The sequence below is a fragment of the Camellia sinensis genome, chromosome 6 (assembly GCF_055761805.1).
Source record: "Camellia sinensis isolate YWXY chromosome 6, ASM5576180v1, whole genome shotgun sequence".
NCBI lineage: Eukaryota > Viridiplantae > Streptophyta > Magnoliopsida > Ericales > Theaceae > Camellia > Camellia sinensis.
In genome coordinates, this window is record NC_138966.1 from 46,540,761 (window position 1) to 46,552,412 (window position 11,652).

Below are 11,652 nucleotides of genomic sequence, written 5' to 3' on the forward strand. Positions count from 1 at the left end.
TCAGAATCAAACTTTGAGCGAGAGCCAGTATCTTCATCTCCACTCCCTGACTCAAAACCGGTCTTGGCGCCCTCCTCGCTCTCAAGCCCTAAACCAGCATCATCGTCCCCACTCTTAGTAGACTCAGAAGGTCGGGTCACAGCCTCCTCAGTATCGCTGGTCACAACATCGTCGCCACTCAAAATTGGCTTTGAGGAAGAAGAAGTCTTCTTTGTCTGGGATCGACCGCGAGCATCACTGCCTCGACCTTGGTGCTCATCTCAACCGTGTGCTGGGGCCTATCTACCTCTCTTTCCTGCCGCTAAAGGAGGTACCACCGGTGCTGCCGCTACCGCTGGTGCCCTCGGTGCAGGTGGAATCTGAAAAACAAGCATAACATATCAAATATAGTGTATTGTTGCAGAATGAAGTATGCAGTATGAGTATGATATAGAAAGCAGATACAGTATGAGTATAGTGTGTCAATGTAGCGTGTCAATGCAGTGTGGAGTGGTGTGAATGCGTGTCAGTCCCCCAGTGGGAGTATAGCATGTCAATGTAGTAGGGAAAACAATGTGATGCATGAAAGAAAGGGAAATATACCTAAATACTGTGGAGACCATGTAGTGTCTCCCTCCTCTGTACCATGCCGACCAGAGAATCGACCAACTAGAAGAGGCCCTCTGTGTACTTCGTGGACTCCTGCAAGTGAATTTGAATAATCAGTATCTAAAAGGGGGAAAGTACGGGATGCAAGTTGTAAAGCATGGTTCATACCTGAGGTGCGCCTAGGGCTCTGACATATCTCTGCCCTGCCTCTGGTGGCTTTATCGGAATCTGATAGGTTGTCCCGGTCAACCGCCAACATGTAAGCACAGTAAGAATCGTAGGCCAGCCGACAGCCCACACAACGGGAGGGGCCCCTCTAATACCGACCTCAGCCTCTTGAGCAACCTTACAAGTCAAAGGAGCATCTGCTGCATCACCCGTGCAAACTCTAGTCAGGGGCGGCATAAGATGAGTTTGGATGAAGGTTGTGTAATCTCCGTCCCCTCGGAAGTAGTTGGCGTCCAGCCCCACCATATACTATATAATCACCTCAACTGGGAGGTTATCAGCTATCCTTATGGATGATGGGAGCGTCATAGGAACAACTGGGGCAGAAAAGCCCAAGGTCTAGCAAAAAAATCGCTCTCCCAAGAACCAGGACCGGCAGAATAGGTGTAGCTTGCTTTTTGTGCTCCTTTCCGATACGACTAGCCCTATAGTTTGGACTCCCGTGGTTCTGAATCTGATTTCACAAGTGCAATGTGAAACAGTGAAAACGCAAAAAGAGTCCAAATCCGGCAATTCTTTTGGAAAATCGATGTTTGAATCAAATGCCAAAAATGGACTGCTTTGCCAGATTTCAGAGTCGCCACCTATATATTTTTGAGAAATTTAGGAAACCCGAGACTCATGCCAAAGGCCACTTATCCGTCATCACCAAAGTATCTTGGCTCGAGAACTTAGGTATGAGAGGGAAAGGTCATGAATTGAGCACCCTACTCACCCGATCAAAGATCGGTCTCTACTAATCATGATGTGATTTTTATTTACATTATATGCTTTTATTCCGATTATTTAGGCTAACATTACTAGGTGTTGCACACAAGTATAAACTAAATTGCAAAAGTTGGAACATTTGATTTCATGTTTGTTTGAAAAAAAAAAAAAAAAAAAAAAAGTGTTTTGAATACGCGTGACTTAAAAAGGTGAGTTTGTATGTACATAAATCAATTTATTCCATTTCAAGCAATTAGCCTTCATCCACCGGCATTCAAAAAAATATATCACTTAAGCACTTAGTCTCATGGAAAGCATGCTTGATATGGTAACATAGACATACAATGCGATATGCTAAAACACAAAACGCTCACCTAGTACTCCAAGGCAAGCCAAACAAAGTAAAATAATTAGAAAACATGCATGTTCCTAAATAATGCAATATGACTAATGCAACGCACACATTCATGCAATTTTATAGGCTCAGCTATGAGCGTGGTATATGATCCAATTGAAGACATGTGATAAATCACGTTTTCAAGCAATGAAATTGAGATTGACATCGGTTAGTATGATGAGCCGAACCCGAATGTTTCATGAAACAAGTGTATATGAACATGAGAATGCTAATTAAACATGATGCTTTATTCTACCATCATGAGCGGGTAAATAAAAGGGAGAAAGAAGTTGAGGTTGGAAGACATACACACTTATTACATATTTACCTTCATTCAAGAGGGTTCGAATGAATGTCTAAGTATCCAAATTAAACTAATTATTACAAATTCAAATGAATAACTAACTAGATATCTAACTTATTACACCAATAATATTACAACAACAACATGCATAATTACAACAATTATTTTTAAAGATAAATAACAATAAAAATGCACGAAGATCGTATCCGCGTTAATGAAGATAGTGTTTAGAGACTGCTCTGTCTGCCCAGACTGCTGTATTTCACCCTCAGCCATTGCCCTCTGTTTTTGCAAAAAGCATTCTGTTTACCAAACGTTGGAGCCCAGCCGGCCCCTAATAAGGCCCGACTGGGTTCAAATGCGGCCGGTCGTGCCCTAGTTCCTTACAAAAATCTGTTTTTGTGCTTTGGGGTGAAAACAATATAGACAGAGCAACTTTAAACCATTTTTGTCCCTTCTGCTCGCCTCTATCATGAAACTCAAGAGAAAAGTGAATTTGAGTCTGAAACCGTCAATAGGCACAAGTTGATGGCTTGACGATTTCGAACACAATTTGGACAAAACAATTAATAAATGCAATGGAGACGACCACCCCTCCCTCTCATCATGGACACTCAAAGAGGGAGATAGACATGCCTCAAGTTTGGTCAAAATATCATGGACTGATAAGTGACAATTCTCGAAACGATGGACTCGGCATAATGTCCGGCCGAATCCAACCAATTCTAAACATTTTCTTTAGGTTAATTTCATTAATTTTAAGCCAATTTTATTAATCCCTTTTGACTTACCTGTCCATTACTTAATCATTTTGTCCAAAGTGATATTTAAGTCAACTAAATGAGAAGAAATATTAAACAAGAAGTGACCCTTAGCATGAAAGAGAGGTTATGCCTTGACGATGAACCTTCGTAAAGATTAAGCCATTGAGCATAGGTCTCTTTCTCATACCTTGAATAACAAATAGTTCTCAAACAAAAGAAAAGAAGAAATGGGGGAGAACACAGAAATGATTATGCGAGATTGATTATTAAAATGAGACTCTTGCATGAAAACTAAGTAATAATAAACAGCTATCAACTCGAATGACTCGGTGTCTAAGGCTTAAACAACCGAAGTCATGAGGACTTATAACACAACAAGCTAAGCATTCAAAGCATAAGCTAATTAGATGGATTAAAATAGTCCTAAAATAGCCCCTACCAAGCAAAAAAAAATAGCCAAAATGATGTTTAAAGAGCACAAAAGATAGGTAAGAACAAAGAGATACAACACTAGTAAGCAAGACCAAGGAGGGATGGCTAATCCCTCCACTTTTAGGACTTCTAAACCACATTTTTCAGCCTTTTTAAACTCTGAAAATCAGTGTATAAAACAAAGAAAAGAGTGCAAGAACAAAAGGTATGAGCTATGAAATAAGGTGCAAGAAAGGGTGTTAAACCTTTCTACCTTTGGTAGCTATTCAACCCCAAATTCCAACACTTAGAATGGATCCAAAACAATAGGGAAACGCAAGAAAAAGATTGGAATCAAAGCAAGGGAAAAGGTGACAAGCTTATACCTCTTGAAAGAGAGGATGCTTCTTAGTTAACAAACTTGATTCAAAACACCCTCAAAGTTCTGAAATTTAGTTTGAAATCTCAACAAAAAGCTCCAAGAACAAACTTTAATGGCGTATGTATAGCTAAAGAAGGTTTGAAGGTCAAAGGAGGAAAGAAGATGGAAGGAGGTCTTTTTAGCTCTTCAAAGCTTTTGGAAAATTTGCTAATCTCAAAATCTAAATGCAGAGGGTCTATTTATTGAATTTGAGCCAATTTGGTCAAAAATATCTTCAAAAAACAACAGCTGGCGAATTTCCCCCAACTGTCCTGTTTCTCGCTATTGAGACCCGGCCGAGCCCCAAAAACACACGCCGGACCCTAAAAAGAAAGTCTAAAAAGATTTCATTGAGACACGGTCGAGTCTAAATGGGGCACGGCCGGTTCTAAATGGACACGGCCGAGTCCAAAAGCCTAGATTTCAGGCTCGACTTCAAATGGGCATATCTCCCTCATCCAGACTCAATTTTAGGTGATTCTTGAGTCTAAATTGAAGATTCGGAAGTCTACTTTCTAATGGTGGCAGCCTCACATCTAAATTCTAAGTGTACAAAGCGATATGCCTAATTTAGTGAAAGCTGTTCATTCTTTCTTAACAGTTTGTTACTCAACCTCTTCCCCAACTTGTTTTCTTGTATCCCCTCCTATTTATTTCAACTCCAAACCTATAAATAAGGTGTTTTTAAATATTTTCCAAAGAGTTCACCTCCCTTCCATGTATCTCCACTTTGTCCTTACTCGATTTACCAAAAAGTGCAATGTTTTAAATGAAATGTGAGCCTCAAAATATCGTAGAAACATTCACTACAACAAAAGTAACCTATGGTGACGAAAAGTAGTGAAGAAAATAAATTTCGTCACTAAATAAAAATAATTTGTGACGAATTATAAAATTTTGTCACATATAATAAAAAAATAAAAATAATAGGTGACGAAATTTATTTTTGTCAACAAAATTTTCTTTTTAGGTGAGGAAAAATTAAGTTTTGTCACCAAAGGTTTTCCACTATTTTTTTTTTTGGTGGCGCCAAAATTTTGAGACTTTTAGTGAGAAAAAAATTTGTCACCAATTATAAAATTATTAATGAGGAATATATTTTCGTCACCAATAATTTTGTATATATTTTTTTTGAGAAACTTGATTTTAAATATTTTAAGACCATTTGGTGAGAAATATATTTTTGTCACTAATAATTTTTAATATTTTGAGACTTTTTAGTTAGGAAATTATTTTTTCACTAATTTTGGAGGAAAAATTTTGACATATTGGACGGTAATAGAAAAAATTAGACTACTAACTATTTTCCCCTATTTATTTTTGTTTATCAGTTTTCCTCTCCCCCCCCCCTCTCTCTTTCAAAACAAAACATAAGTTAATTAGCTCTCTAAGTAACCTATGGTGACGAAAAGTAGTGAAGAAAATAAATTTCGTCACTAAATAAGAATAATCCGTGACGAATTATAAAATTTTGTCACATAAAATAAAAAATAAAAATAATAGGTGACAATTTATTTTTGTCAACAAATACTTCTTTTTAGGTGAGGAAAAATTAAGTTTCGTCACCGAAGATTTTCTTGCTAATTTTTTTTTTTTTTTGCGGCGCCAAATTTTTGCGACTTTCAGTGAGAAAATTTTTTGTCACCAATTATAAAATTATTAGTGAGAAATATATTTTCGTTACCAATAATTGTATATATATATTTTTTGTGAAACTTGATTTTAAATTTTTTAAGACCATTTGGTGAGAAATATATTTTTGTCACTAATAATTTTTAATATTTTGAGGCTTTTTAGTGAGGAAATTATTTTGTCACTAATTTTGGAGGAAAAATTTTGACATGTTAGGTGGTAATGAAAAAAAATAGACTACTTTTCATCCCCCCTTTTTTTTTAATTAGTTTTCCTCTCCCCTCTCTCTCACTCTCTCTCTCTCTCAAGACAAAACACAAGTTAATTAGCTTTCTGAGAAACCTATGGTGACGAAAAGTAGTGAAGAAAATAAATTTCATCACTAAATAAGAATAATTCGTGACAAATTATAAAATTTTGTCACATATAATAAAAAAATAAAAATAATATGTAAAATTTTGTTTCATAATTTTAGAAAGGATATGAATAATTCTTAAACATTTAAAAATGAAATAAGAAAAAAAATTAGAAAACAAAACTCAAACCAAACAGGGACCTTTTTTATAATCCCTCCCAAATTCCCCTCTCTTGTTTTTGCTGGTAGGTAAAAACCCCTCATCTCTCTCCATGATTTTCACTCGTTCTCTCACGATTGGAAGTTCTTCCTCTCTCACGGTTTCTGCCGTTTGCCGTTGCGGTCATTGTGCTACACCTCACTACTTCATTCTGCTTCGGTAGGTGGTCCCTCTTTGCTCTGTATCCCACCCAAGGAATTTTGGTTTGGTTTTATTTATATTAATACATTGTTCCTCCACTCAGTTTTGGGTTGGAATTCTAGTATTGATTCAGGTTTGTCTAGTTCTAGATTTGATAAGAATTTGTATGGAACTGACTTGGTGCAATCTTATCCTTAAGCATGAGATCACCCATGAAGATGGATTAATGGCCCTCTGTTTAGGAAATAGATTAACTTGTTGTATATCATACAAAAATTAAAAAGAATGTAGTAAATTGAAAAGGATATAAGATGACAATGATTTCTAGGGTTTTAAATGCCCAAAATTGCTATTCTATATATGAAGAATATAGGGTCGCCGGTGCCGAAAATTGATTATAAAAAAAAAGGCTCCAAAATATTTTTAGCTATTATACTAGTCCACAAAAAACTCCACCTAAATTTAAAAGGACTCGACAAAATTTGATAAAGATTCAAAACAAGTGAATGGTTGATGTGGTGAATTATTTAAACTAATAGATGATTGTTTTTACCTCAAAAACTCGAAAAGCCTATTTATTTGACGAGTTATTTGAAATTAATGGATGGTTGTTTGCCAAATTTATGAATTGTACATAGACTATGATTAATTATACCAGTTACAATTATTTCTAAAGGAAAAAAAATCAAATTTAAAATTAAATAAATCTTATCTATGTTAGTTCTAAATATGTTATTATTTTATTAAAAAAATTGAATTTAATATTTTATTATTTTAAATAAATCTTACCCTTGTTTTATTATTTTATTCATTGGCTAGTTAGTTTTAAATATGTTATTATTTTATTAAAAAAATTGAATTTAATATTTAATATTTTCTTCAACAACCCCTCCTCCTTCAATGTACAATAAAATAAATATAATTTTGTTGGGAAACACTGCTTATCTCTATATATCTGTTGCCTTTGCTCAAATGTTGAAAGCAATTAGTAAGTATTGATTATCCCTCTTTTTTAATTAATCATTCTCCTTAGGAATGATTGTTGACTCGAGTATTCATATAACTATTGTTGTTACCTCTGTTAGTGATAGTACGTTTGATTTCTGACTGAGATCTGCAGTGCCAGTAGCTATTTTCATTCTTGGAGTTGCAACTGGACTTGAAATGATGAGCTGTAGAATGCTTTTAATAATGTCAGTGATAAGTTTTGGTGTTCTAGTGGTTTCATATGAGGAGATTGATATTAACTGGATTGGTGTGATTTACCAAATGGGAGGTGTTGTCGGGGAAGCTTTGAGGCTTATATTCATGGAGATTTTTGTTAAAAGGAAGGGTCTCAAACTAAACTCTATTTCTGTCATATACTACGTTAGTCCCTACAGGCATGTATTTTCATCTGCCAAAGTTCAATTGTTATCATTATTTCTTTCACCATTTGATGTTTGTATACAGAACCTTTTTACCATGTGAACGGAATCATAGTTCTTATATAGTGCTCTTTGCTTGTTCATCTGTGGATTTTTCTAGAGAAGCCAAAGATGGATGCCTAAGGGACATGGAGCTTTCAACCTGTTATCCTGACACTCAACTCTCTCTGTACTTTTGCTCTCAATCTATCAGTTTTTCTTGTGATCTCGCATACAAGTGCTTTGGCAATTCGTGTTACTGGAGTTGTCAAGGATTGGGTGGTTACTATCAACCCTTCTGTTTGTCGATACAATGCTGACAATGATAAATCTGTTTGGTTATGGCATTGGTAATTTTTCGATAACAAGTACTTTTGTCTTGGGTTTTCACTGTAGTCTATTGTCTCAAAATTTGACATTAGTATTATGATATTTATTTATATATTCAGTATATCCTTTGTATATTCTCAATGTTGTACTGTTTATATTCTAGTATTATAGATTGTTCACATTGGAAATCAATTCCAAGAAAGTAGAACAAAAAACTGCAGTCTGTTATACTTTAAAAAGGGCATTGTATAGGTGGTTATCCTTTGTATTATCCATAAAAATTTATTTTTCTCAGAGCTTTATAAAAAATTTGCATTTTCAATGTTATGGAATTCACATTTTCTTGATGTGGGTACTGTTGCTTATCTAACCATTGAGATATGCCTTTTTTTCATATTTCCACTGGGGCAATGCTTAGCATATTGTGTCTTGCATTTGGTTTTCTCTTTTTCTTCTGCTTTTTAATGTATTATTTTTTTTCCCATTCTTTGATAAAAAAAAATACTATTGTTTATTTCATCTGCATTTCAAATAGTGACTGTGCTTAGGATCTGGATGAGTACCCTGTTGATCACTCAGAAAAGAAATTTCAATTTTAATGTACTGCAATAATGTTTCTGCTGTCTTTAATACTATTTGTGCAGGACAAGAAGATATGTGATTTAACTTTGTTTTTGATTAGACATGTGATTTCATGAAATAGAGATTACCTATCTAGGAAGCATGGACATGCCTCCTAGGTCAGCATGTCTATGTCTGACATGTGTCCAATTAAGCCCTTTTTTTATTTTTATTTTTTAAAAAACAGACATGCTAGCATGTGTGAGGCACATTTGTGGCCTTGGTTCAAGTTTGGGAAAAAATAGAGTCAAATGAAAAGAAGTTTTTTATACCAACTAATTACTCCATCAGGCTTTTTAATTTATCAAACCATAAAGACTAATACTTTCCAATTTGTTTGTGAATCCTTATGCCTTCTTAAAATATACTTTAGGGTGTTCTCTGTTATATTTTCAATTTTTTTGTCTCCATTTTTTGAAAATTATAGTTTTAGTATGTCCGTATTATGTTGCATCTGCATCTTGTTTTTACATCTGTGTTTCTTAGATACCTATTGACCTAGTGAAGAAATATGTTTTTTTATGCAGCCATTACAGGTGTAGCACCACAAGTTGAAAAAGGAAGCTTCTCGAGGCTCCTCTGATGAGTCTCAACAAGCTGAATCTACGCCATTAACTTCATCCTCAATTACTGAAGGTAGATAAATAGAAAGTGGTCTCACAGTTTAGTCCGAGGGATGCAAGTTTAGTTGTAAAAATTGTTCAATCTGACTTTGCCCTCAAAGTATAAGGAGTTTGAAGTAAGATTTGTGGTACACATTCTTTGACCCTGAGAAGCCATCGGGTATGCAGAATTTTGATTTGATAAGGCTCATTTTGTATGTTCTTTGCTTCTTTATGTTGATTGTTACACTCTTCTGGTCTCATTTGTTAAATTAAATCATTGACATTGTTTGAATTGAAAATTATTGATTGTTCATTTCCTTTTAGGTTCACAATGTTCTTCATTTTGATGCAAGCGGCTGGTTATACATATGTTATAGAAAGTGGATGCTTTTCTTGTTTTAGTTTGTATATATTTTAGTTTTGAGTGTCGTTAAAAGATGCTTTTCTCTAATTTTATCACTCTTATATTTATGCTAATGGTTGTTCAGCTTGATCATAACACTTTATATGTAGTTTCTAATAATAATGAAAATGCTTTCATGTAGTCCCCGCAACAACCCACAAACGTGGAATGTGGGTTTTATGCAATGAGGTATATGAAAGACCTCATTAGAGATCAAAGCATCCTAAATAACTTACATCACATAAAAAAAGTGTGATCTTTAACTGTTTTTGTAGTAGTGTATGCTTTAGAATCTTCTCTCTTTTCACGTATGTTATTGTGTTTTATGTACACAATTTTCCTTGTAGTTACTTGGCTTAAAACTATCATGTTTATTTTCTTGGACTTCTTATCTTCTTTTTTAAATCAGCTGCAGTGTCCACCATATATTTGAATCCCTCCACAAGGAAGGTTGTTTGCATACATACCCAACAATTTCTATAACAATGTAAAACATAACACTTTAGGTTTGAAAATAGGACACAAATCTAGATTACGACAAGGCTCACACCACTTAAATACAACCCCCAAAGCAAGCCCCATCAATTGCTAGAACCCATTAAAATCTGTCAGTTATGTCTTTAGCATTATATTTGCTTACTGGTAGTTTAAATTGTAGATGGTGGTCAAATTTTCATATTTGCAAATCTTATATCTTTGACTTCACTTTTAGTCCTTTTGTTTTCCACTATTACAGCTTTATTATTTGGAATCAATATATTATCCACTTTGTGAAGAAAATAACCAAAAAATTAAAATAAAATTAGTTTTAGTACTGCTTTAAGGGCAATGACATTGAGATTATGCTAACATCAAGTTCAATATTAATCTTGATTTTTGCTAATAAAATCTCATAATCGCTTATGTATACGGTTAATTAAAATAAGAAAAAAAATTAAGAGAAATAAGAAATGAAGAAACTAAAAGGAAATTAATAGAATCCAAGTTAGAACTGTGTATAAAGACACAACACATAAGCAGCCACCTCTAACAAATGGCCTAACAGATGGCACTCTAACCTTATTCTTGTGCAGTCCATATCAGCCTTTAGTATGGACGCAACCTAGTTGGGAATAAACAAAACCAAATGCTTGATGTTACCAGCAACAGTACCAAAAAATCCATGTAGCATTAAACACTTTGTGGCATGATTGCTACTGTATTGGGTCTGGTTTGATTGTTGTGTTTGGGTGCTGATTTGTGGTGCTTATATGGTAGGTTTGATGTTGTTAGTTTAAGTCTTAAGTATTGTTTGTTGCTTTTAGCTCGACTTTGAAATAGGGGAAGCAAGGTTCTGTTAGTGTTTGTTGTTTTGATTGTCTTTTGTTGTTGTAGTTGACTTCATGCCAACCAAAAGTAAGCATAGAAGTAAGAACAAAATATATTTTTTAGTATTTATGCTTCAAAATAAGCATTTAGAGGGAAAAATCATGAAATAGTCACGGAAAATGCCCAAGAATCAATACTAACAACTTAGTAAGGATTAAACTAACTTGTAGAAACTCATGGAACAATCATAGGATTCCCTATTTAAAATTAAGCTCAAATCTGCATTTTTTGAACACCTTTTTTTTTTTTTTTTTGGGTACATTTTTTGAACACTTGAGGTTGAAAATTGGCATCCAGAGGGAAAATTTTGAATTAGCCATAGAAATACCCAATGATCAGTTCAAACACCTTAGTAAGGACCAAAGTGACTTATACAAACTCACAGAACAAGCACTAGACTCCCGATTTGAAAATTTAGCTCAAACTTGCATTTTTTTTTTTTTTGGGTGAGTATCAAACTTGCATTTATTGAACTCTTTAGCTTTAAAATATGGAAAACAGTGTAATAATCATGAAAAATGCCTAGGAATTGGTTTGAACTCCTTATTAAGGACAAAAGTGACTTGTAGAAACACATAGTATAAGCACGAGACTTTTGGTTTGGAAACTCACAATATGAATGGAATGTATGCTAGTTCAAGGGATGGCAGCTTAGGGGGTGTATATTGGTTTTGTTCCTTTCTATGTTTATTTGTAGTTGTTTTATTATGTTTTGGTTAGTTGCTCATCAATTGGGTATGATGCTTGCAT

General features: G+C 34.4%; 1 pseudogene; it reads left to right on the top strand.

Moving 5' to 3' along the window:
* Positions 1 to 8,566, top strand: part of LOC114285524 (putative sugar phosphate/phosphate translocator At3g14410) — a 39,429-nt pseudogene extending 30,863 nt beyond the window's left edge.
* The last annotated feature ends 3,086 nt before the right edge of the window (positions 8,567 to 11,652 follow it).